Source organism: Helicoverpa armigera, chromosome 25 (genome assembly GCF_030705265.1).
Source record: "Helicoverpa armigera isolate CAAS_96S chromosome 25, ASM3070526v1, whole genome shotgun sequence".
NCBI lineage: Eukaryota > Metazoa > Arthropoda > Insecta > Lepidoptera > Noctuidae > Helicoverpa > Helicoverpa armigera.
Genome location: NC_087144.1, coordinates 9,277,756 through 9,303,759, shown reverse-complemented (window position 1 = coordinate 9,303,759; position 26,004 = coordinate 9,277,756). Strand labels below are relative to the sequence as shown.

Here is a 26,004-nt window from a genome sequence, read left to right as displayed (position 1 = left end):
TTTGCTGATATTTTCTTAATGGCCTTATTTGGCTATAAATTAAGTCAAAATATTAGTTTGCTCAGGATTACTCAATCATTTTTATGTTTATGTTTAATAGAGTTTTAAGTTCCACTTAGTTTTTTAGATTGTTAACTAATACATTAGTAGTTTAAGTTTATTTATGCCTAATGTTATCGTAAATAAATTATTTTGTATTAAAAAATCCAGTTTTTATTTCATTTTTCGCAGAAGGGTAACCCGATAAGGGTATTTTATTATGATGCAGTCTATGTAATATTCAAATGTGTGCCGTCAGCGGTCAAGTCCGAGCCTGGCTGCATGGTGGCCACGCCTGAGGGAAATCCGTTGTTTTTCTGCGAGCTGTTTAGTATTGCCTCCGAGTGCCGGTGTGGTCACCCTGGCTACTTCCTGACCATTGTCAAGCTGATTGTCATTCGCAAAGGCGCTTCACTAACGAATGCCGAATATTTCGATAATAGTAGGCAAGACAAAACAAAAAAAAATGTCTGGTGGTCTAGTAGTTAATTAGAACCTGTGAGGCAAGAATCAGGGGTTTGATTCCAGGATAACTCTGATTCTTCCTAAGTATATAGACACTATACATTTAATGACGATGATTGCTGGTATTAAGTGCAAAAGTATTTCTATAAAGTTACCTTAAAATGTAAAGCAACAGAAAACTATGTTATAACTGTTACCGTTTTAATTACCTACTAAATATGCTGTACTGGGCCCCGATTCTCCTAAGTTAATAATGTCAAAATCTAATAGAAATCGAATCGCAATATGATCGCAATAGCCGTTTTGACCATATCGGGCATTCTGCTAGTAATGAAAGACCAATCGTATTCGATTGACATTTGATTGGTGTGCGATTGGTCTATTTTGGTGATTTTGGTCTATACGGTAGTTTGCTGTACAATCATTTTGCAATCGTAAATCATTTGCAGACAAAATGATCCATTATTGTATGACAGAAAAGGATAAAAACGTTTATTTCAAAGAAAAAATTGCGGAATGCCACATACGCTTCAATCGTAAACGAGTCGGGATCGGATCTCAGTCGAATCGAGTCGAACGTGAATCGCATGACGCTTAAGTAAAATTAGGAGAATCGGGGCCCTGTAGACGACAGATAGACAGTCGCTCTATGTAAAAACTAATCCAGCCGCAGCCGCGACACTGGAAGCCGACTTCAACATAGTTGGGAAAAGCCTGGTCCATGTATCTCACCTTTTGGAATCATTAGAGCGCGCGTGAGGTTGACTCACCCTATGTTGATATTTTTTATAAACATTTGTGTTATTTTTCTAACGAATCAAATCGTACTTGTCTGTTTTACGTCAACTTTGTACGTAATTATATCAAATACATTATCAGCTTGTACCAGCGTGATTATTTACTATTTCCGTGGTAAATAAAAAAATAAGCATAGGGTTCGTGAATAATCTATGGTAAACAATTATTATGTTTTTCGAATAGTAAACAAATGATCTTCCCACGTCGTCAATATGGCGTCAAATTTTATCAAAAATAAATTCTTATTTACAGAGAACCGGTTATTTTAATTTAGTAGGTATATCTGGGTTTCTGTGTTATCGAACTTAGTGATTTAATTAGAGGTTTTTGCCACTGTGACGTGAGTCAGAAAGATTCCTATTGATAGAAAGCCGATTGTGTGGCTGTCAAATTCGCATACACGACGGAATTGTTACTGTCAAACCTACAGAACCATATGGTCTGAAAACCCCAGCGGGACCCAGCAGGGTAAACGCTTGCCGGGGCTGTGGGATTGTTTGAAAGAGTTACCGCGACCCTGGTACATAAAAGGCTTACGGAGGACCACGATGGATTTTTAGTCAGTAAAATTCTGACACTCCGTCACCGCTTCTAACCCACGGTGGGAGGGGTTATTTTATGAATTTTGCCATGGGAAAAAAAAGAACCATATGGTCTAATCTTGCCTGACCTGTATACCGTAAACGAATATCTGCATATTTTGGCATAGGTACTTACCTGCAGCAGTCTATTATAAATTTTTGACAATTTCTGAGTGAACACCAACAACCTTTTTCGCTTCTATTGTCTATCAGATAGCTGCTAATATATTCTCAGTGACATCAAAAATCAAGAGAAACCTTAAAACTCAAATACGTGACCTTTTGGCTTTCTTGTGATCGGTAAAACCACAGATTACGGAACACTACGTGAAACAGTCATGGTGCAGTTATGTAGTGAAGACGTAATTGCATTAAATAAACACGACCAACTTCTAAGGAAAACATTACTCATAATTACGCACATATTTACGAAAATATTGTAACAGTAACAGTAAACCTCGATGGCGCAATGGTCACCATGCCGGACTGCCGAACCTGAGGTCCCGGGTTCGATTCCCGGTTCGGTCGACATGTGTGTGATGAGCATGTTTGTTGGCCGTGGTCTGGGTGTTACAATATGTATTTATAAATATGTATATATGTAGCTATATGTAGTTTATCAGTTGTGTTAGCTCCCATAACACAAGTTAATTTATTTATTTATTTAAACATTTATTTCGAGCAACATGACTCATAGTGTTAGTAACAATTATACTTATAAACTATGTTAGTATTACACAAATACACAAATACACAATATTTATACATATGGACAAACAAAACGAAACAAACAGGACTCATAGTGTTAGTAACAATTATTATACTTATAAACTATGTTAGTACTACACAAAACAAACTTTTTCGAGACGTCACTGCTGCAAGGTGACAGGCCCCGCTGAAACTCTACAGCAGTGATTTACGTACACACAATCGAGCCTACTTGCGATCATCAACAGGATACTGTTGGCGCTGCCCCGCACCCTACGGACCAGGGAAGCACACCGTTTCCGCATCACTGTGTAGAAACACTGTACGTGAGCGTCAGCAAACATCCCCGATGCGCTGCAGTACTGGGGCAACCCCATCAATATCCTGAATGCATTATTATATTGCACTCGCAGGGCGCTGTATGATTTTTGAGTGTAATGAACCCACAGACTGCAGGTGTAAAAGGACGTGCAGTAAGCAGTAAATATAGTGCTCTTGACCTGTTTAGAGGCACGTCTGAATCTGCGGGCAATCATGTTTGCTCTCACACACAACGCCCTCCGCTCCCTATCAATGTCGTCATCATCTTTGAGGCCAGTGGTCAATACATGCCCTAGATATTTGACTTTGTTTACCCTAGCTAATTAATTAATAACTTACCATGGGGCTAACCGACCGTGTGTGAAAATGTGTCCAGACATTATTATTATTATTATAATACACCTCCCGTTTCTTCCGCGTCCAGAGGAATTTTTTTACCGCAAAAGGGCAAAATGCATAAGTACTTTCTAAGGTAATAGATTATATTATCAGTAAATGTGTATCAAAAAGTTCAGTGTTTTGGCTTAAAAACGCGATGGACAAATACAAACAGACGGAAAGAGCTACTTTCTTATTTATTACTAGCTGTTGCCCGCAACTTCGTCTGCGTGGGCAAGTTTCATACAAACTTTCATCCCCTATTTTATCCCCTTGGGGGTAGAATTGATCAAAATCCTTTCTTAGCGGATGCCTACGTCATAACATCTACCTGCATGCCAAATTTCAGCCCGATCCGTTCAGTGGTTTCAGCTGTGCGTTGATAGATCACTATGTCAGTCAGTCAGTCACCTTTGAGTTTTATATATTTAGATTAAATAAGCAAGACTTGGTCACAAAATATCTCTTCGCTAAATAAAAGTATTGATAGCAAAATAGATTCACCTGAATAGACCATTTTGCGAAGGCACCTTGATATAAGTAAAACGGTCTAATAAAGACCTTACCCAACCCTAAATTATTCCTTCACTTCCGCAAAGGAATATATACCTTACCTATTTATGTATAAGGTTGAATTCAGATTGGTAGTTGTGATGAATAATTTACATATTTTGGGTGAAGCAGTTTGTTCGTCAGCGGAGGCTTGTGTGTGACGTCACAGCGGTTTGCCTTTTTTGGGTTCCTTTATTATTTTGGAACTGGTTGATATTGAATGGAGCCTTGACGTTTTTGGTATTGCTTTTGGAAAGGGGAAATTCGAAAAGTTTTTGCTGACTCGATCATTGTGCAAATATATCTGAAAACATAGGTCACGGAGCCCGTTAACAAGATGGATCGTTATCGATTTTTCGAGTTTTCAAGACAAATGTATGACCAACATATTCTCAAAAGTTTATGTTTTAGAAAACAGTTTGTAACTTTCTAATAAAGCCCGTCACATACATGAAAGTTTCTCAGAAAACTCAATGCAGCATGTTATTACCTTTCAAGTACACACAACTAAGCTGTACTCTATTGCAAAACCAACATTCACCTTATCAACTGTCTATTGCAGAAATTCATTTATCGCTGATTCGCCAACAGTTGCAACTCGCAACTGTGAAGTTTATTAGGTGAATAGCCCTCGGCGCTCGAACACGCGAGTTGCAACCGTTTGCCAACACGCCGGGTACTGCTAAACTAATTTGCTAGTTAATTGCATGTAGCTCTCATGTGTTTCTACAAGTTTTCTATTCAGTTTTCACAGAGCTAATTAGAGGAAAATGTAATGAGATTTCTGCTTCATCAAGGCTGTGGTGAGCAGTAGTTTATTCGCTTAAATCATATTTTAAACTACTTATTTAACTTCTGACACAAATAATGCGATTTCCTTCTCGAAAATCTTCAAATTCGGTACAGAAACCTCTGAGATTCCCCCATACAACGTACTTAACAAAGTTTACCATTACCATCACCTTTACTCAGTAAATGCATATAAGGTGCTATATGATCCCATGGGAAAATTTATTAAAATATCAAATCATTAATTTATTTTTATTAGTGCATTTCATTGGTTTTTACACTTACTAAACCGTGGATATTAATATTACCGAGAAGTATTTAAACTGAAATATTTTAGAGCTTTGATTGCGGTCATATTGGTGTTGGTCATCAATTCCTGAAAACTGAAATCTTTTCCTGTGACTACTGCTATCATTATCAAAGGCTTATTAATTAATAACGTCAAATGCCTACAAATTATGTCGTCACCTTTCCTAAGAACGACCTTTCATCAAGTCTAGTTTCCTTATGTGATTGAGTAACCAAAACTCGGGACTGTCCCGGTCCCGATTGACAATTATAGACTGTGTATGATATAACCTTTCTCAACAAATGGGCTATTTAGACACTGAAATTATTTCAGATCAGATAAATAGTTCTTATCGCGTGATTCCCCCGTTGTACGGCACCATGATGTGAAATATTTCTTCTGGACTACTGGCTACAAACAAAAAGTAACAAAGTGCAACAGTCAACACAACTATTTATTGGGCTTTAAAATATCAGTGTAGGTATTATTTTTATCGATTGCAGCTGTCCTGAACGAGATCACGTACGATCCAAGCGGTCAGACAGTGATATCAGTTATTTACAGGAATATTAGCTAAACTAACCGCAAATGCGTTGTTACCTCATGCATTTATCGTAATCGGCTTTAAGTTAAATTATTGTATAATAGAGAGGTAATTTATAATGTTATTTTACAGATTTATGAGTTATAATTTTATTGTTTAATATTTAATGGTAAATAATAGTTACTAACGCTACCTTTACCTATGTTTTTGTCTCCATATCATTTTTAGTTGAACGCTATCTATTTCGTCAGGCCTTCATATTTGAGGATCATGATCAGCATTTTAGTCGCATTAAGAGTGGATGGTATGCCTGCACCGATTCCGGGGTATATATGGGTCACAAGCGCGAAGTTAGTTGCAAGTTTGGAAAGAACTTGACTTAAATGGTTTTGCAGCGAAGAACCCCTAGGAAGTTAAGGTTTTTGGTTGATGTCTGTCTTATAATGTAACTAAATTTTGATGTTATGTGCTGTTTTTCGGCCTATTTTCAACACTGTCTTCCAAGATGGTAATTTATCTGCTTTCTTTGGTAATAGTAGCTAATTAATCCGGTGTACTCGTTGTTGCAGATGTCGGGACGGGCGGCGTGACCACGGACGGGCTGCTGAGCGCCCTGGCCCGCCTGCGCCGCGCCCCGCCCCCGCTCCACCCCGCACCTCACTCGCCCCGCTCCGTAAGTTCAGTAGACCAGTACAGCATAACCACTTATGATTACAAGAAGTAACCACCCAGAGTATAGGTAACTATACGTACATAAAGGGAAATGTACCAAATCATAAGCTGACCTACAGTTATTATTTGTTCAAGTTCAGATATGTTCTTAAATGCTAATAAAGGAGCAATAGATGCTATTAAGGAGAAAAATAAATTTACTTTCGCTAAGTGCTTGTAGGTAAATCAGATCGCTCTTCATGCCTTACTGCTACTTACTATATTTCTTTGAGTGGATTAAAAAGACTGACTGGTCTTGATAACCGACTTATAAACAGAAGATGAAAAAAAAAAACGATACAAAAAGTATCTACCGCAGTAATCGGAAGAATCTGTGTTCAATAGTGTTTTAGATGTTTTGAAGAAACTACATAATAAAAAGGTCCCACAGCATTGACGAATTATGCAAACCTTACGGAAAGTTACTGAACTCATTGTATATGTAATATTTATATTATTCCGATGTCGGGAGAAATTTTCAACTTACCAAGGGTCGTTAACTTGTTAGGTTACCTTTATGTTAATACCTTTGAAACAACCGCAAAATACATAAATCGCGAAAGTGCATAATTATTATAATTGAACAGGTAAGCGTTTCCACCACCGAGTGTCATCGATGACGAGAGTGCATTCATTATGTAAATTGCAAGATCATGCCAAATATACAAAATTCCTGAAAACTGAAGTTTCAGGAAAAACGCCATCGCAAGAAGCAAACATTAATATGATTAAAATTATACTTTTACTTTAAAAACCGATTAGAATATTGTTAGACTTGAATTAAACATGTCGGTGTGCCTACCCTACCACTACTAAAACTAACTTTCATGTATTAAAAATGCATCAATTAAGCCGTTTCATTAATAGGGCTACGATGCCTTAGAGAATAGCAGTCAAACTTATTATACCTCTTTTTTTAGGAAGGAAACTTAAAACTGCGAAATCGCATTCATTACGGTTCTGCAGTGCCGTCTAGATGCACAAGTTTCGCGTCCTAAAAATACGGTTCAACAATCGTGGAGTTCATCAATATTTACTGAGACTAAACTTAGTCTCTCACAGTAAGACAGCCTTCTCGCATTCCTTCCAACTGACAAGTTTGCTACATTCCTCCTCCACACTACTGAATGCCGTTTCGCGAGTCCACAAATACCTCCCGTCACCTGGCTCCGCCTAAACTTGTCCAAACGAATTTTGTTTTTAACGAGTCGTATCGTCGTACCTCCCGGGTGTTGCCTATCTCGGATCCAAAAAGTTAGTCAAGTGGCCCTGAGATAAAGTTTTCGTTTTCATTCCGTACATCTAAGTGTAAAAGAAAGGAAATTAGTTTTTGAAGGTATTGTTGAGAAGTTGTGCGAGTTAACTCACTGAGATGAGATGGTGAACTCTTCGCAGAAAGTCGCTGTAGGAATTATTGTAAGACGACGATTTTCGGACTTATTGTGACTTGACGGATTTGCATTGACTTGTTTCATAATTATATAGCAAGATCTATTTGTTGGTTAGTTTCTATAGAGTTAATTTTATGGTCACTGGATTAAGAGAAATTCACTTTGTGTCTATACAACTATCTAACTATGGAACACGAACATAAAGATGTAAATATGCCTATTTATTTACCTAAATACTCATAACATAACACTCATTATGGATTCTTTTCACGAGACAATAAGAAAACAAATTGTTTCTGCCGTCGAATTTCTCTACTCAAGAAAATTTGAGTTAAAAGTTCGTGAATTATTATTCTAGGCCAGAAGAGTACGTTGTTCTAGTTTTAACCGAGACAAACAAAGTCTCGCGAAGCTGTGGCCACGAAGCTCACCACATTTGTAATGCAAACAGCGTCAACAATACAACAGAATCCCATTGTACTGAAACCGACGTATTAATCACTGGCTTATTAATTACTCTAATTAAACTGCAATTGAATTGGAATGTATTGTGAAAGCTATTGGATGGCCACACAGTGCGCATTCCGCTACAGATCTGATATTATCATTGTCACGAGTGATTGAACACTGCAGTATTGTTTGACAATAATTCCCCTCAGCGGTGGTGCGTGGCTAATACAATAGTGTGGTGCATTGAGTCGATGCGATCGGCCACGTGACAACCCGCTCAGGTAATTATGTCACAGACAATAGTTATGTCATATCTATAGATATGCATTCACTATTAATTAGATCTTGATTGTTATGTTAGTTTTGTTCACTCAAATGATTGGAACTTCACTAGGTAGTTTTATCTTTACAATGAGATCACACCAATTACGTAATTTAACAATTAAATTATTGCGTTAGTTGTGATAAGGCTTATTTACCTATAATTTGTCCGGTGTTATAATTAATATATATGCGTTTGTCACGTAGCCACGAGTCTCGTCAGTGCAATATGTCTGATGTTGATATTTTTCAGCTTATTGCCCCAAGGTGCAGTTTACATGTATTCCTGACAATATATGTATGTATCTACTTAAATTAGTAATCGCTTATGATTGTGTACTGATTCTTTTTATAATATTTCACATTTATTGTAATTTCTGATCAATCTCAATAAACCTAATCGCCTGATAATGGGAATCACCAACTTTCGATCTCGTGGGAAATCTTTCACGTTGACAAAATAATATTCCATTCATAACTACAATGAACAGCTTGAAATATCGAACATTAACCATATAATAGGGTAGTGCACCATGCATCGCCCGCGGCATATGCCCAGCATTATCGGGCGCTCGCTACACATTGACAATGTCTGACTAGCTCACACCAGATACGACAGATAAACAACGTTTATTGGAAATTCAGACTCAATTACTGTAGCTGATTTCCCTACTAGTAAATAGGATTGCAAACGTGAGTTTGTTTTGTTTTTAAAACTACTGAAATGACGGTGATGTTGATGGACATTGGAGATATTAATAGGCTACTTTTTGAAAATGCACAGGAGGTAGGTCCCTCAAGACACAAAAGTTGAGAATTATGGCATAGATAAGATACATGTAGCAATCAGTAAGAGTTGTTGTGGAGCTAGAAAGGTTTAGGCTATAAGTACCCAAAAAATTGTTGCCAATATATTTTAAAACAAAGCCTATTTTCTTGTTATTTATCCCCTGTCCAATAAGAAATAGTTCAGCCTAAATAATTCCGACTAAAGTCCTAAACGTGCAATGCGCAAAGCTTCCAGAAGGTCTGAAGGCCAAGCAAACAGTATAAACGGTGGAAGCTGACTAAACTGTTGGAGTCGTGTCGTGAATGCTAATCAGATGTTCGATGTCTATACAGGCTTGGAGTCCAGACTTTGTGCAGTTTTGTGAAACAGGGATAATACCTAAAGAATGATTTGTGTTTAAAGTGAGAAGTTATTTGAAAGTTACCTTGATTGTGAACCACAACTTTGTGTGTGGAAAAAAATGGAGTCACATAATATTCAGGCCCAGTTTCAATGACAACCTAAACGTCTATTCTTTGAAAACAACTGTTTACTTACTATGAATGTCCCCTATTTTAAAGAAAAGATTTGTTTTATGAAAACCGGAATTGTATGTTGTTAGTGAAATTTTTGTAATATTGTAAGTTATAGTGCTGTCGTCCAATGGCAATAGATACTTTTATGTAAGCTTTTTAAGGGGGAAATTCACATGCTGAGCATATAAACAGCCAAAAGCTACATCATCACAACCGCGATTATATTTCAATCCAAGTAACAATAACAACACACCAAAAATGAGCAAATTCGACCAAACCACATACATGCACATATTATTATTTGCTGGATGTTAAAAAGCAGTTTGGCATATGTCTGGCAGTGGCGAGCCAAAGTACTGGCGAGTCCCGCCAAGCGACTGGCGTGCCAAGTCTCGTGGTCCTCACTATACTTTAAAAACTCCTTATAGAACTTCATATTATGTAGAAATCGATGGGTAACAAATATTTTTTCAAAGAAACTTTTAGTTCTAATCAAAGATTTCAGTGTGTCTGATGTAGGCTATTTACCTGATCTTTGTAACGTGCTTACTACTAGGTACCACTTATCTTCATACTGGTTTATGAGCCCAAACAACTAGCAGTCGACTAAAATTTTGCAGTATGTGGTACTTAGAGTCTGACACTCCCTCACGCTGCACCCATAGCGGGAGCCTTGCGGGAATATTTCCCGCAGAAATACCCAGTTTATTGAATCATTTGTAAAAATAAAAACTCATTTTGTAATGCGTGAAATTAGGTAGAATTTATTTAACAGGTTTACCGGTTCATTAATAAAATAATTATACTCTTAATTATACTAGCTACGGTTACAATGGAAAGTACAAAAAGTATTTTTATCCTTATAGTTAAATAAAAGCGTGAACTTTATAAATTAGGCAAAATTATATATCAGTGTTGCTGTGGTCAGATAGTAACTATTTCATAGGTCGACAACATTGTTTGTTTATTTTTGTACTGTAACTACAAAATGGGGAATATTCTAATGTAAACAATCACCTTTTGGAATTTACGTTTACATAATAATGTATTGCCCCCATTATTATTAAATTAAATGGTTTATATTTTAGGTATAACTAAACCGCAGAGACAATACCAATGTTCGGGATGCAACATTAATCATTATTTATGGATGCATTTTCGAAGCCCATTTTTTTTATAACATAATGTGTGAACATATCTTCTTGTAAAGCACTGATACTCAGCTGAATCCGGTTAGACTGGAAGCCGACATAGTTGGGGAAAAGGGTCGGAGGATGATGGAATGTGTGAACATATCCCAGTAAATGTATATCGTTCCTCAAATAATCCAGGTTTCCTTAACAATTTCTTCCTCGTCATTAATGTGAAATGTTGATATATTAAGAAAGTATCAGAGTTATCTTAGAATCAAACCCCCCTGAGACTTGCTTTACAGCCGTTCGAATTTACCTACTAGGCCACCACGACCATTGTAACTTCTTGAGTTGTGCGGTCTTACGTACTAATATCGAAATATTCGACATAATTCGCCACTGAAGCACCTTCGCAAATGACTTTCAGCTCGACAATAGTCAGGAAGTAGCCAGGGTGACCACACCAGCGCTCGGAGGCAATACTAAACAGCTCGCAGAAAAACAACGGGTTTCCTTCACGTGTGGCCACCATGCAGTCACGCTCGCACTTGACCACTGAGGGTACATATCTGAATATTGTTGTTCACATAATAAATCTGCATCATAAAAAATATCCTAGTGGGTTCCCCTTCTTTGAAAACGGGTGATGTAAAAACGGACTTTTTTACTCTACAATAATTTATTATGTTTCAATTGACGGTAACATTAGGGATATTATGTAACAAACTTAAAGTACTTAGGTATTAGTTAACAAACAAAAAACAAACTAAGTAAAACGTAAAACTCTATACAAACATAAAGACATTAAATGTATTACATGAGCGTTATAGCCTAGTTGCAATATATGTATTTTTTGTAAGTAAATAATGGTAACCTATGTCCACTAAGTATATGATAAACCAACAATTTGTAATGGTACTATTTTGAAGACTTTGTAACATGAGACGCTTACTCGTTTGTTTATTGCTCTTTAATGCAGGGGTAGCCACTACTCGTCGGTACTCGTATTGTGCCATTTGGACAGCCTGAGGCGCCCATGCTGTCTCTGTGTTCCAGCTCCATATGTGTTTTCTCTGTTATCATATCAATTGGTGCCTGTTTCAAATACGCGTTATCTTCAGTATCCTTGGCTTCATTATTTTCTTCATTTGCAGACAATTCCACCGATGGAGTAGTAAGTCCAACCGTAGCTTGATGTTCACTCACATCTTCATAGTTTAGTGTTTCTTCATCAACATTGGTCTCTGTTGGCACGGCTTCAGTTGTGTTGTCTTCAGCAGCAGTTATTGTGTTCCTCGACACTGTGTCCTCGATATGTTCATGAGTTGGTCTATACCTCGCGGCGACAGCACTCACGAATATCAGGATCAACGCAGTTTTCACTTCCATTTTATTATATTTTTAAGTATTTGGACTTAATTCCTTTCACTGATGGTTAGGGCGAGTGAATTCGAACTGATTTAATTACTACAAACCATATATTATATAGTCCGTGAGTACCTGCATTTTTGGTACGTTGACGTACATTATGAAGTCATACAGAATATGTCAAGTGATGATTCGTCACACACAAGTTGTAGGTTCGCTCTTATCAATACAGGTAAGCAAGGTACAGCGGAGTTATCGTTGGGGTTTTCAGGCGACATTCGCTTCGTAGCTTCGTGTTCCGCGAGACAGATTTAAGACGAAGTGTGAATACGCTGTAAAGAGGCAATTGTTCAACAGAATTCTCTGAAAGCGATGTGTCGTTTATGATACGAAATAAACTTTTTTAAAAAAGAAACCGACTTCTTTGGAAAGCAAAAAAAAAAATGTTAGGTGCATCGGTCCAGAAGCCGGTACCTAGAGTTACTAGATGTGATAAGGATAGTAAGGATACCCTTTAACAGATTATTTTTTCACTTAATTAGGTACGTAGTACAATGTAAATAAATAATTTACAATGTGTATTGTAAAAAAATAATAGTTTAACAACCCAAAAGACATGCTTTCACAATGGAAAACTACCTTCAAAGAAATCAAATTACGATAGATTACATTGGAATTTTTTTAAGTACTCGACTTCACACTTTTCCTTGTACGCATATAAGCAAATCGTGTCTTCCATAAACTTTTTTAACCTCGTAAACTTTACCTGTAGCCTGACCTACCGCACCACACAACATGAGTCACAGTCTACAGTCTACAGTACTGTGTGACATTATCATACGTCTACTTATCTAGCAACCACGGCGGTATGCTTGCAACTCATTCATATGCATCGTGCTGGCTTTAGGCTGCATAGTGGTTTTTACTGCACTTCTCAACTATGTGGTAGACTGACTTAGGGTTTGGTAGTTATTTTGTTTATATAAGTTGGGAAGATATATTGTAGTAGAAGGTTGTTTGTATTTCACATGTTTTATATTTGTTGCTGGGAAGTTTGTTCTTCACCGCTTCTTTCCAGCCATAACACTAGGAAGTAGTGAAAGGGGAGCGTTTTGTGGGTGCTGTCCTTTTGTAATTCTTGACTTAAAAAGGTGCTAAAATTCCTAGTTTTAATAAACGTTTTTGACATGGCTCTAAACAGTGGCGGATTTACAAATTTGCCGCTAGTAGGCCATTCAATTTTTGCCGCCTCTAATGATTGTGAACTTAATGATATTTCTGTCAGTTACTAGATTATTTTTGCAACGCGCTATGTAACGAAGAGTTTAATGTTGACCTAACAAGTTTATCTGACAGCGACTTTATAGCGTAAAACCTCTGTAACTTTTAAACGGCTCAATTGATTTTCATGAAACTCGCCCGTAAAACAACTGTTATACCAAAAAAAAAACTAAATTGAAATCGGTTCATTCGTTCGGGTACTAGGATCAGAGGCGTACGCACCCCCCAAAAAAAAACGACACAATATAATCACGGACTAAAATTGTAATTGGAGTACTAAAAATCATGTAGAAATCATTCATGGTGCTTTTTGCTAGGTTTAACATAAAGAAACCGGAGTCATACCTCACCTCTGCAAAGTTATAAAGCGCTAACTAGTTTTATAAAAACCAGTGTCAAGTAAAAAAGCCGCGAGCGCAAAATTTATAAGTTTTAGAACAGTAAAGTACCAAAACGAGTTTATAAAACCGGCCCAAAGTGAAAAAGTCGCGAGCGTAGCGAGCGCGAAAATTTTTAGTTTTGGGGCACAAAAGTACCCAAACAAGTGCGAAAAAAAAAACCAGCGCGAAACTTGTGTTTTTTGGGACTCAGTGATATCTAAAGAAATTAGAAAAAAGTAACTGTCAAGTGAAAGGCGAAATTTTTGAGTCTTGGAACACAAACATATTCAAACAAGTTTGAAAAAAAAAAAACAATTTAAAGTGAAAAAGTTGCGAGCGCAGCGAGCGCGAAATTTTTTGAGTTTTGGGACACAAAAGCGAAATTATTTGAGACACAAAAGTCCTCCACCTCCTGAACAGCTTAGAAATCATTAGCGTAGAGCTTCAGTTATTTTTGCTACTTCGGTGCCTTAACTTTTTGTTAGATTGGACTCAAAGAGCGCAGAATAAACCAGAAATGATGAAGAAACCGCGAGCGAAGCGAGCGGATTTTTCAATTTATTTTTATTGAAACGCTATTGGAATATTTTAAAATTCATGATCACATAAACCTAAGCATATATTACAGTGCGTTTATTAATCGTTTATTTATATATGGATTGTGTACTCGTATAATTATAAAAAAAAACTGAAAAAAAAACTCAAAATTTGCCGCCCCTCTAAATCTGCCGCTCTAGGCACTGGCCTACTTGGCCTATTGGTAAATCCGCCACTGGCTCTAAATCTTTTGAAAACAATTATTTTGGATGTTTTTTATGCTTAATCATGTGAGTGCAAGAGATTCAATATAGGTAGGTAGATCATCTAACGTAGGTAATAGTTAATAATAATTATTCATCATCGTATCAGCCTATTTTGGACGGGGCAACCCAGCACGATTATCACTTTCCTGTTTTTATGCAAAAAAGTTTCCCCAAAAAAATACCTAAGTTTGGACACTAGGTATGATACTTAATAAAAATTAACCGACGATCATTCGGCAAATCTGTCATTTAGTAACATCCAATCAGCTACACAGCATTAACTCCAAATGCATACAAATGCTTCAGGAATGCACGAACGCAATGCAGTAGTCCTCACATATGGCGGTATATTCATCGTGAGAGTGTGAAAGCTATAACTGAACCGTTTTGTTGCATCGCTGTTGATAAACTTACTTTTACTCTCTAGTTACTGTTACAATGCGAACTATGTATGTTAGTTTTTGTACCGTACAAAATGTTGCATATTTTGCACAGCTGTTTTCACGATTTTACCTGCATCCTGGGCGAACTTTTTCTCGTACCCGGATAAAATATAGCCTATCTCACCCGTGAATGGTGTACCTGTTGGAAAAATAGTGAAATAACTGTTTAAATCAGAGCAGATAAGTTCAAAGAAACAAAATAAAACCTATTTTAAATCACAGGTGTTTATATCAAGATATATGTTAGTAAAAACCCAATGAGTAACAAACTATTGAGATTTTGATTAATGCAATGTAGAAAAAGTAATATACTTAATAAATAAACCACCTAAACCTAAACTTTTTGAATCCTATAACCTAACTAAAAGAAGTACAATTAATTGTTGGTTGGAAAATATCCTTTGAATCTATTGACGTCATGATTTCGTCAATGGAAAAAATGGGTTAAGATGAAAATATTCCATTTTTTTCGTATGGTAAATTCTTGGCTTACGATAAAAAGTGGAATATTAATTATCTAGATCTACCTTGCATAATTTGCCTACATGTGTGACTCAGATCCCAATTCGCATATTACTTTACGTGGTTATAATAATTATTTAATAACTGAATCACCTAGGGGACTTTTCCGTTCACATTTCACGGTAAAGATTATTAGTGATTCAGGAGAGGTAGAAAGACTGGTGTCATTTTTGCGGTACATTAAATTTGAACGCCATTTTCATATTTAAAAAACCACCTACTACTATATTGCCTACATTATATCTGTGGAGGCTTGTCATTAGCAACTTAATTAAAAATTTTGTTACCTATTCTGTTATTAGTCTAAACTCAAACTCAAAAACGTTTATAAAACAAAACTAGCCGAGGTGACAATACAACTTAAACCAGTAAGCACACAATAGTCACGCTGTTGGCGCCCAGCTGGGCCCGCCGTAACGTGCCTTTCATTGCCGGCTGTGCGTAGTCGCTTTGTTAATCTTAACATTAACTGCTGGTTTATCTGCACGGCTTGTGTTTAAACACCACCCAAAAAAGTACCTATTTTACTACCAAAAAAATTCTAAACGGTTAAAACCAAAATGGATAAATGGTCACCAAATAACGTTTCCAAAAATATTATTACATAAAACCATTTTTTCGTATTATTGACTACTAAAAAAATATATGGACGCCTTTAAAATACACTTTAGACCAAATATTATATACAAGCTGTTGATTTGCATTCGTGCCATATTCAAGGAGGTAATTATGCTACTGATTCTCGACCCAAATCAATAAAAAAATTGGTACGTATTTTTTTTTCTTTAATTTTTTTTCGGAATTCCGTAAATCTCATCTAGCCTTATTTACACTTGACGCGTATGTTACTGGCGTTAAAACCGTGCTGCACCCTTACACAAACGCAAACACAAAGCATACGCAACGATCACTCATAAATTTCATTCATAAAATTGGATGACTTCGGAAATACCACGACATTACAATGACAAAAAAAGCAGTGCATATTAGTTATTTCCCATCTACTGTAATTCCAATCGATTATTCACGTACTGTATGTCCTCCTCCTGAACTATGGCACAAATGCAAATCAACACCTTGTATTTTCACTACTTAGATGTTACCAATTATGTAATACCATGACTCCTAATTTGGTCATTTTTGTTAGACTAAAAAAGCTAACGATCGCTAGAATATTTCCCAAATCACAATTAATATACTGGGGTTCCCAAACGTACGTCGCTTATTTATTGTTATATGATTTTGTGTGTAACTCAGTACGTTTAAAATGTAAGCACGCAACATGCAGCAAGCATGGCTTCTGTCACGGCTCCGGCGCTGCGGAGCTCCGGCGGTCCCATGCGAGCTTATCGTCGCAGATGGTTTTCATGCTCACCACCGCAGCCTCAGCTCGCAGGTCGCCTCGCCCCTCCGCGCCTACGCGGTTTTGAATTGCACTCTAGGGTTAGGGCAGACAAGACTACGTGGAGTCGGTTTTGCAGCGATTCGTTTTCGGCACTAACTTTTTGTTTGTAATATTAATCTTTTAGTTGGATATAATTTGGTGACCATTAATCCATTTTGGGAACCAAAAATAATATTTGTGAGAGATTTGCGATATTTCTGATGTTATTTTATTTTTTTTGGATCATAATATTATATACTTTAGTGCCCTTTTAATAAAGTCAATTTATTTTTTTTGGAGTTGTTTATTTTATTTGGTGCTTAGAGTCTTAAAAATATTTTTGGTGACCGCCTAAATTATACCCTATCTGCACTAATTAATGTTATAAAGACAGTGTTTTGTAAAGTGCTAGCTTCAGTAGCCCCTTACCCCTTAAAATAGACAAAATGAAGAATGCCCTTTATTAGTAAGTCCGATTAAGTAGCATGCAGTTGACAAACGTAAAATATAGACCTTAATTATTTGCTCAAATCTTGTAAAAAATCGACCTTTCATATAAGAGGGCAACTGAAAGAGTAAAACTTACTTAATTTCATTGAAAAACAATGTAAATAACTGTAGAGTTAAAGTTTTAAACGAGAACACATAACATATATTTCTGAATCCCTAACCCAATGTCGGAAAGTTAACTTCCCGGCAATGATAAAGGGCAGTCGGAAATAGAAGTTTTGTTAGAAGGGACTGCAATTTATTTGATCATGAGCCGGACAATGGCTCGCCAGTTTGTTGTCTGACCTCATGGTTTATAGGGTTTAGGTCATGGGGTCGCACCCACCCGTGGTGATCGAACTTAGAAAATATCCCCAGCTACCAATAACAAAAATACATTAAATTGTGGAGCTTTGAATTGAAAAATTATCAAAAATTGCTTTTAGCTTTTTCTAATATCATCGAATTCTTTCAGTGTGAAAAAAAGGAAGAATTTTTTGCATCTGTTTATTAAAAGCGAAAATACTGCCAAAAGATTTGCTCTAATTCCAGCTATAGTTTTTGTTCGTTTGATCTCAACCTATTGGTAAGAAGGGGATCCCAAAAAAATGCCTAAATACATTCTAAATCAAAGAACACCTCTTAACACAATCCTTTACCCCTTTAGCTTCCGATCCCTTCACCTCTCAAAGTCAAGGAGTCTCATTCAAGGTCAACATTAAACCGAAGCGGTAGAACTCTTCAGCCGGCAGACCAGCCTCGGTGGTCACCGGCGCGGACATAACCGCATCACCCGCCCGGCCGAACCGGATCGCGCCGGATCGAGCCGGATCGCGCCGGTCACACGGTCCGGTGCGCCGCAAACAATTTTACCGCGTCTAGGGCTGCCATTTCGAATTTCGCCAAACCCGGACAAATATTAAAAAAACCCGGACATTTGGCGTAAATAACATTTTTTCCCCGGACGAGTCCGATTTTTATTGTTTAACAAAACAAGACCTAATTTTTAATATTACCATATTACTTAAATTCAATGAGGTCCTTCGTTACATGAAAAGTCAGGGCCTCTCTAGCTCATGTAGTACCTAGTATTGAAAGATTGTGACTTAATGTATTTCGAAGGTCATAATTAAGAAAGCTCATATGGAAACTAGGAGTTACCTTCTTGATAGGTTAGACAAAAAATTTTTGAAAAATACAAACAACTGTAAAGTGAAGTCGCCGCGAGCGCAGCGAGCGCGAAAATTTTTGAGTTTTGGGTCACTAAAGCACCTAAACTTGTATAATAAAAAAATCCGCAAAGTGAAGAAGCCGCAAGCGAAGCGAGTGCAAAGTGTTTTGAATATTGGGATATTAAAGTAGCTAAACGTAAAAACAGATGTGTTAAGAAAAGAAGCCGCGAGCGAAGCGAGCGCGAAAATTTTGGAGTTTTGGGACACTTCGACTTCTGCATTATTAGGCGCCCGGGTAATTCGCATACCCAGGCACCATAGGTTAAGATGGCCCTATGAAAAATGTCCGGGTTTTCCCCGGACACTTCTTGAAACCCCGCCCGGACGTCCCCCGGACGGCCTCCAAACGAGGACAAATCCGGGGAAACCCGGACGGATGGCAGCCCTAACCGCGTCCTATAGCGTGCTATCGACGCCATATGCTGACTTTGTGGATTTTTTAAACCTTTTTTTTGTGGTTTGCTGTTGTTTTTGCTGAAGTGGGTTTGAAAGGTTGTGTAGGTTCACCTTTACACAATTTCTTTGTGGGCTAAATTCACGTGTTTATTTATTTTCTTCGTTGAGAAAACAGGCACACAAAAGTTGATAATTTGGACTTCCAACGATAGTAATTTTGTAAATAAAAGGTATGAATTTGAATATATAAAATATTTACTTCCAACAAGATGTTTGAATGATTATTTTAATGCAATTAGGTATATCAATTAACCATGCTAGGTAGGTAATGATATTTAAAGTGCAATACAATAACTACAAAAATAACAGACAAGCAATGGTCGTACCTACATGGAAAATATATTGACGTCAATCTCAGAACTAGGAAAATATAATTTTTTGCATTGTTTTAAAATATCTATCATAGGATACACGGTACTTAAATAATTATATACACAGTTAAGTCAGTTGAGAACTATTTATAGCAGTAGCCCACATAACTTTTCCATAAAACGATTAAAAATATTCCATACAAAATATGGTGTAAAAACTAGTGTGATACTCGATCCGTAACGCTAAAGTAATTAAAGGCAACATTTTTTGCGCGTCCCGTGGCGCGGGTTCAAATTCAAACTATTCGCGTATTTTACGCCATGCGTGTAAAGTTACAGCTAATAGATACAAAACATCTTAATTGCCAGAGATAAATCTTTTATATTAGGTACGAGTGTACTCGTGGGTTTTTATAATACCTATACCTAGTTAAAACGTCATGACAACCGACCTCATGATAATTGAAAAAATGCTACGAACTTTCAATATTTCAAATAAAACAACCAACTCATTTTAGTGTTGTTTTGTGTTCTGGTAAACTAGAAACATGCAAAAAAAATATGTAAGCGGGTGTGTATGTACTATGTAGCTATGTCCAGCTTACACATAGCCCCGTCTGCGCTAAAAGTCCCAAAATGCCGTAATCTCATCAACGGCACGGAATATTTCCAATGCCGTCGGCACAGAAGGCTGCAGGCTTTTATGAATCGCTAACAAACCAGCTTCCCGCCGATTGAACTCGAAAAAATCCAATTTTTCGGGAAAACTCTTTGAGAGAGAAAATGCTTTCCCGAGTTCACCCAGCTTTGATTATATACATCACATGTTGTTTCTCTTGCAGTGCTTTGAAAGCGGAAAATCGGTATTACATACGAAAAGGAAAAATACATCGAAGTATAGAAGGAAAAAGATGCATTCAACTGTTTCACAAGAAATAGGTATTACTTTTCAAACTTTAAGCAAACGAAATTGAGATTCCACTGGAGTGCGACGCTGCGACTCACATAATTGTTTTCTTTATTTACAAAAAAATACAAAAATAAATTTATTAATTAATTATTACTCGTTCTAGCCACTGACAATCTGATCTCTTCAACTCAGGCAAAAACAATAACTTTTACCGGGGCAACAAGAAGCACCTTCTTAAGACTATGGTTGTCTAACTTCGTGGCTTCCCCATAACGACTGCCAAAAGTGTTCAAATGATACCGTCACCCACTGATCTATCGTGCCTTCCGAATCTTTACTTAACTATAAAATAAGTTAAACTACATGACATTATAAATCATTAGTGGTCCGTGCCCTCTACTCTAAGAGCCCTCGGCGCAGCTCGCCGCAGAAGCAGCAATAAGTAGCCCTCACAGGTGTCGAGAGCTCTCTTGCTGCAGCCGGGCAAATCATTTATTTACACGCATATATTTTACAGAACAACCTCATTTTATACTGTGAAGGGCTCTTGGCCGACACTACTCTAGATAGTCTAGTAGTACTTACTTGGTTATGGTAACTAATGATTTTGAAAAATAATTGCAATATTTTGTTTAAGGTAACAAACTTAAGAAAACTATACGGAAAAACATTTGTATTGACAAATATCCAAGTGCATGCTTAGTACTTCTTTTTATGTTTTGTTCGTATTCATATCTTTCTCCATTGGCATAAATTGAATACTAATACTTATTTATATCAAAGAATTGAAGAGCCTATCAATGTTCAATATCATTCGGATTGACATGAGTTCACCAATTTGTATCGAGGGGGCCGTCTCAAGTACATGAAGCGAAGCAAGAAATATTTTATTGAATACTAACTTTTTTCTAAAAATTTTGTCTACATTCGAGACCTTATATGTATACCGGCCTAACGTACGCATGTATTGATAGTATCGTAACCATACCATGCTTGACCTTGGGATTAATTAAGCAAGTTGTTAAAAAGAACAAAACAAAAAAAAACTATGATAGAAATCTATTCATAAATCGCCTATTATGTATGGGGCCTGTTCAAGGCTATGGTGTTGTGGTGTAAAAAAGTTTAGCTACTGAGAAATAAGTGATTTGTCTATAATTAAGCACCGACTTGAACAAGTTTGTAAAAGAAGACATTATGAAGTTACAGTTCATTCTAAAATTAACTATGGTAAACAAACTGTTACGCTCGGGAAACCTATACTTAAAGTAATCAAAATAATAATGAACGGGCTAATAAATGAAGTCTATTTGGCCAGAAAGCGCAAACCGCATTGATGTTTCAAAATCAAATTATACAAACAGTAATTGATTCCCTTCAGGAAGCTACCGACCAGTTGCTGGCACAAAATCTATTTGAAAATGGAATCTCCAAACGGCTTTGCCAACGGATTATTTAGCTGTAATTCCATTTCTGAATGTTACAATTTTATTACGCGGTATTTTGAATCGGGCCCACTCGGAAGCACTCGGGAACTCTCGGGAACGATCGTAAAATAAAGGTTTGTTTTCATATCAGAGGTTTAGGGAGAATAAATAAGTCAGGGACCTGTGTTGTGGTTTTAAACGTTTAATACGAGCTTAGGAGAGGTCGCAATATTAAATGTAATAAATAACCTTGTTTCTCTGACTTCAGCCTTATTAAGAAGGGTTGGACCTCTGAAATTCGACTGTAGATTTAAATTAGGGCCACGACAGAACTATAAACTATGTATGTACCTAAAATTAAAAGAAACATGACAGTAATTTATATGTTATCTACGCATAAATTACTGTCATAGTTCTTTAATTGTTTTATGTCAAAACCGAATGAAAATGCAGACTGCAGAAATGGCTTGCTCTCATCCTAAAATATTTGTCTGGAAATCGTTCCTAAAATACATAAAGTGGATTTATTCTAAGATCGGGTAAGTTCGGAAGTGTTCGGGAGAGATCGTAAGTTCGTTTTATTTGATGTCTGTTTAGTAAAGCCTGTTGCGGATATTTTAGTTCCGACTCTTCACAATATATCGGGCAATTTTTGTGAATAGCAACCATACTTGAATTACATATAGATTTGGGTTTCATTGTTACGTATACTTACTTAGCTAATGAATTTATATTATCCGAGGAAGTAGATAGAGTTAACTATTGGGTTGGTTTCCCTCTATTATTATCAGAAAATAAACGTGGAAGCACGGGGTCTCGGGTTTGATTCTCGGCTCGGGCGGAAACTTAGAGAAAACCGCTCGCTGTGGCTGAGAATCGGCCGGGACGCCATGATTAATTTCTTGAAAAAGAAGCACTTGTTTAAAAAAAAATTATAACAACGCTACAAAACATAATAATTCAGTTTCCCCTTCCTAATGAAAACTGCAGACACGTTCACCCTGGCCTAAGCTAACACAAGAGGTAAACATTTGCCCAACGTTGGTCGAAGCAAGTATTGTGTTTGTTAGTAAAAGTTACCTTTTGTCCGGCTGTCCGTCCGGCTCGGTTCCGGCTTAAATCAGTTTCTCTTAGAACTGTGTGTTTGTTTGCCTGTTTCGTGGACAAACACTGTATTTTGAAGCGGTTTTTGTGAGGTGTTAGAATTTAAATCATGGAAGGGTTTTTGTATAGAAAATAATTAAACTTGCTTTAGTATAGTGTTCTCTAAAATATATATTTGTTATTTTATGAGTGTTAAAAACTTTCTTATTTGCTATAACAGTGGACAAATACAGTTTTTTTAAACTACCTACCACAAAATAAAAATAAAACTTCGTTTCCATCAAGTCCTCTTATTTCCTCGCAAAAAGAAATCAAATCACAAAACCGAACACAAAACCTCAACAATGTACGTACCTACAACACAAGGAAAACTCACACACACACATACACACTTTATTTAACAGCTCTTACTTTACATACATTACTTATACTTGAAATATTCGTAGTACTGTCAAATGTGGTATGTAAATGTTTAGACCACATGACTTGTTCACTTCTATGGGCGCCTGGTACTTCGCGTGCTGACCGACGCGAAATAAACCGACTTACACAAAGATGGAACCAAAGATAGTGTGCTGTCGACTGTCTACGAAAGGGGAAATGGAATTCATAATTATTTAAATGTTTGTATTTCTGGTTGGATTGTTATGTGGGTATTATGATGGAAATGGGCTAAGTAAGGGTGGGCTGTCGGAAAAACTAAGTAATAATTAAATTATTAGTCCTCTTCAGGCATAGAGTGTTATATTTACATTTTCCACTACTTTACTAGTAATATGAAATTCCTATTTCTAGTACGCAAACCACAGATGGATAGGTTATTAAAATCCGTCGTAAGTGAAGATTGCCATCTAGGCAAGCATACTCTATGTCTACCACAATATCTCAATTTTATCACAGGCATGAAAATTCGACTGCTGAATGAACAGATAAATAAATAAAAGCTGAGTCATTGAAATAAGTTATGTCAACTAGACCCATCCAAAACAAAAATGTGAAAGACTGCCAAGTTCGATAATATGGGAATGCTTCGCCTATAAAAGAAGTGAGATCTTAATAAGTACCAAGTTCCATACACATACCTCAGTTTAAAATAGTTACTTTTTAATGATGCTACTTGGCAAGTTTTCACACACCTTGATATAAACCTACTAAACGCAATGAATCAAGTATTTAATTTTCTATTAAAACTTGCCAAGTAACATCATTAAAAAGTAACAATTTTTAACTGAGATATGTGTATGGAACTTGGTACTTATTAAGATCTCACTTCTTTTATAGGCAAAGCATTCCCATATTATCGAACTTGGCAGTCTTTCACATTTTTGTTTTGGGTGGGATTTCATTTATTTTTGTGAGGTTGTTTATTTTATTTTTTTCTTATGATATATTAGTTAAGGAAATGTCTCATTTATACTATCTTTCAGATTTTTGCATAAGCACTATGCTTCTTACAAAGAAATGAACTAGATTAACTAAATGGACTAGATTTACCAACTGACACGACATGTTATCATTATATTATCTTCGTGGATCAAAGTTACACATTCGTTATTTTCGAAAGTGACTCACACTTGACCGTTTTCAGATTTTTACTTTACTTTGACTAAATACAAACCTTTGTAACGAATTTCAGATCGGTACGATCATTCGAAGATATATTATATAAATTAGTTCGTTTTAGTTCCTTAGAGGTATAAATTTACACCGGGTATAAATTTACACCTTCATTATTTTGAAACCGACTCACACTTGGCCATTTTCAGATTTTTCCCTTTACCTTGACATAAAGACCTACCTCCATGCCAAATTTCAAGTCAATACGACCATTGGAAGTGGTCTAGGTTTTTGATGAGTGAGTCAGTCAGTCAGTGAGTGTATAGTAAAAATAGCGATTTTCTGACGTCAATATCTCAAGACCTACAATGGGTATATTAATGAAATTTTGTATTTTAGACAAGTGAGGGGGTCTCAACAGATACTAGAAATTTGATGTGCGTAAATAAAATAGGTTTTGAGTTATAGGGGGGTCGAATTTGGCCCGAAATGGTTCGTGTAATATAACCCACGGCCGGTGTGTCGCTTTTTTTGCTCGAACTTGGCGGACACACTGCCGTGTGTCTAGATTTACCTCATAAATAGTCAAAGATACAAGTCTTGTAATTGGCTGAAACAGCAGAAGTTAGCACTAACTAGGTAATTAGCTGTTTACTTACGAATCTACTAAATGTTATGATTGAGTTATGTCAGTTGCGTATCATCAGATAGTTATACTAATCTTTGGATACAAATATTCTGTATAGGTAAAATGTTTCGAAATATCGTTTAGATTTTACATTAATCATATAGTTAATGCATTTAGTTAATTATGTTTTTACATCATACTTTTAAATAAACTATGTATGTATATCACAATTGGTAGGTATATGTCAATCAGTAGACCCTTTACTATACTCGTAAATGATGTGAAAAATGACACCGTTTTAACCACAAACTCACTCAGCTTTCTCAATTCTTAAACAAAGTCTTTGTGAAGTAAATCGATATTTATATAAATAATAATAAATTATGTTATGTGATCGACAGCTCGTAAATGTCGTGTAAACACACAGACGAAGTGTTTTCCTTTATCTCGTTACGAGTAATTGAGAACGCACTAATGGCTGAGATGACGGATTCTAAAGGGTAACGATATAAAATGCTTTTTAGATAAATGTTTACCGTTCCCCGTGTAATCGTGTCACACTGTAATCTATTTCTCTTCGCTGTTTTGGAAAATCTTTGTTTATGTTTTTAGTCGTTACGGAGCTGAAAGGTATTTTGTTTTTGTGCTGATTTTGTTATTATAAACATAGGGAAATCCAGTCAGCTGCGGAAGTACATGAGCAAGGCAATAAAAATATATTGTCTTATGAAACCTCTTTAAAACCCCCTAACTAAACGGACCAGGGAATTGAAGCCCCGACCCCATGTACAGCAGTCGCGTTCTAACTGCTAGTTTCACATGGTAGACCTATTAATTTGGCAATAATGTTTATAAACGTGCTTTTCTTCATTCACAATTCAGTATAAATTATGTACTAGTGCAACCCTGTCTGAAAAGCAGATGCAATCTCCAG

At 36.5% G+C, this 26,004-nt stretch overlaps 2 protein-coding genes across 3 annotated transcripts in view; one reads left to right on the top strand and one right to left on the bottom strand.

The window, feature by feature from the left end:
* The window catches only part of Dnalig1 (DNA ligase 1), a 362,733-nt gene that overhangs the window by 115,503 nt on the left and 221,226 nt on the right, over nt 1-26,004 (bottom strand). The gene's annotated exons all lie outside the window — the stretch shown is intronic.
* The window catches only part of LOC110376650 (uncharacterized), a 223,185-nt gene that overhangs the window by 65,717 nt on the left and 131,464 nt on the right, over nt 1-26,004 (top strand). For both annotated transcript variants that reach the window (XM_064041620.1, XM_064041618.1), the window contains exon 2: nt 6,034-6,137. The gene's annotated coding sequence lies outside the window, so the exon portion shown is untranslated. The remainder of the gene's footprint in view (nt 1-6,033; nt 6,138-26,004) is intronic.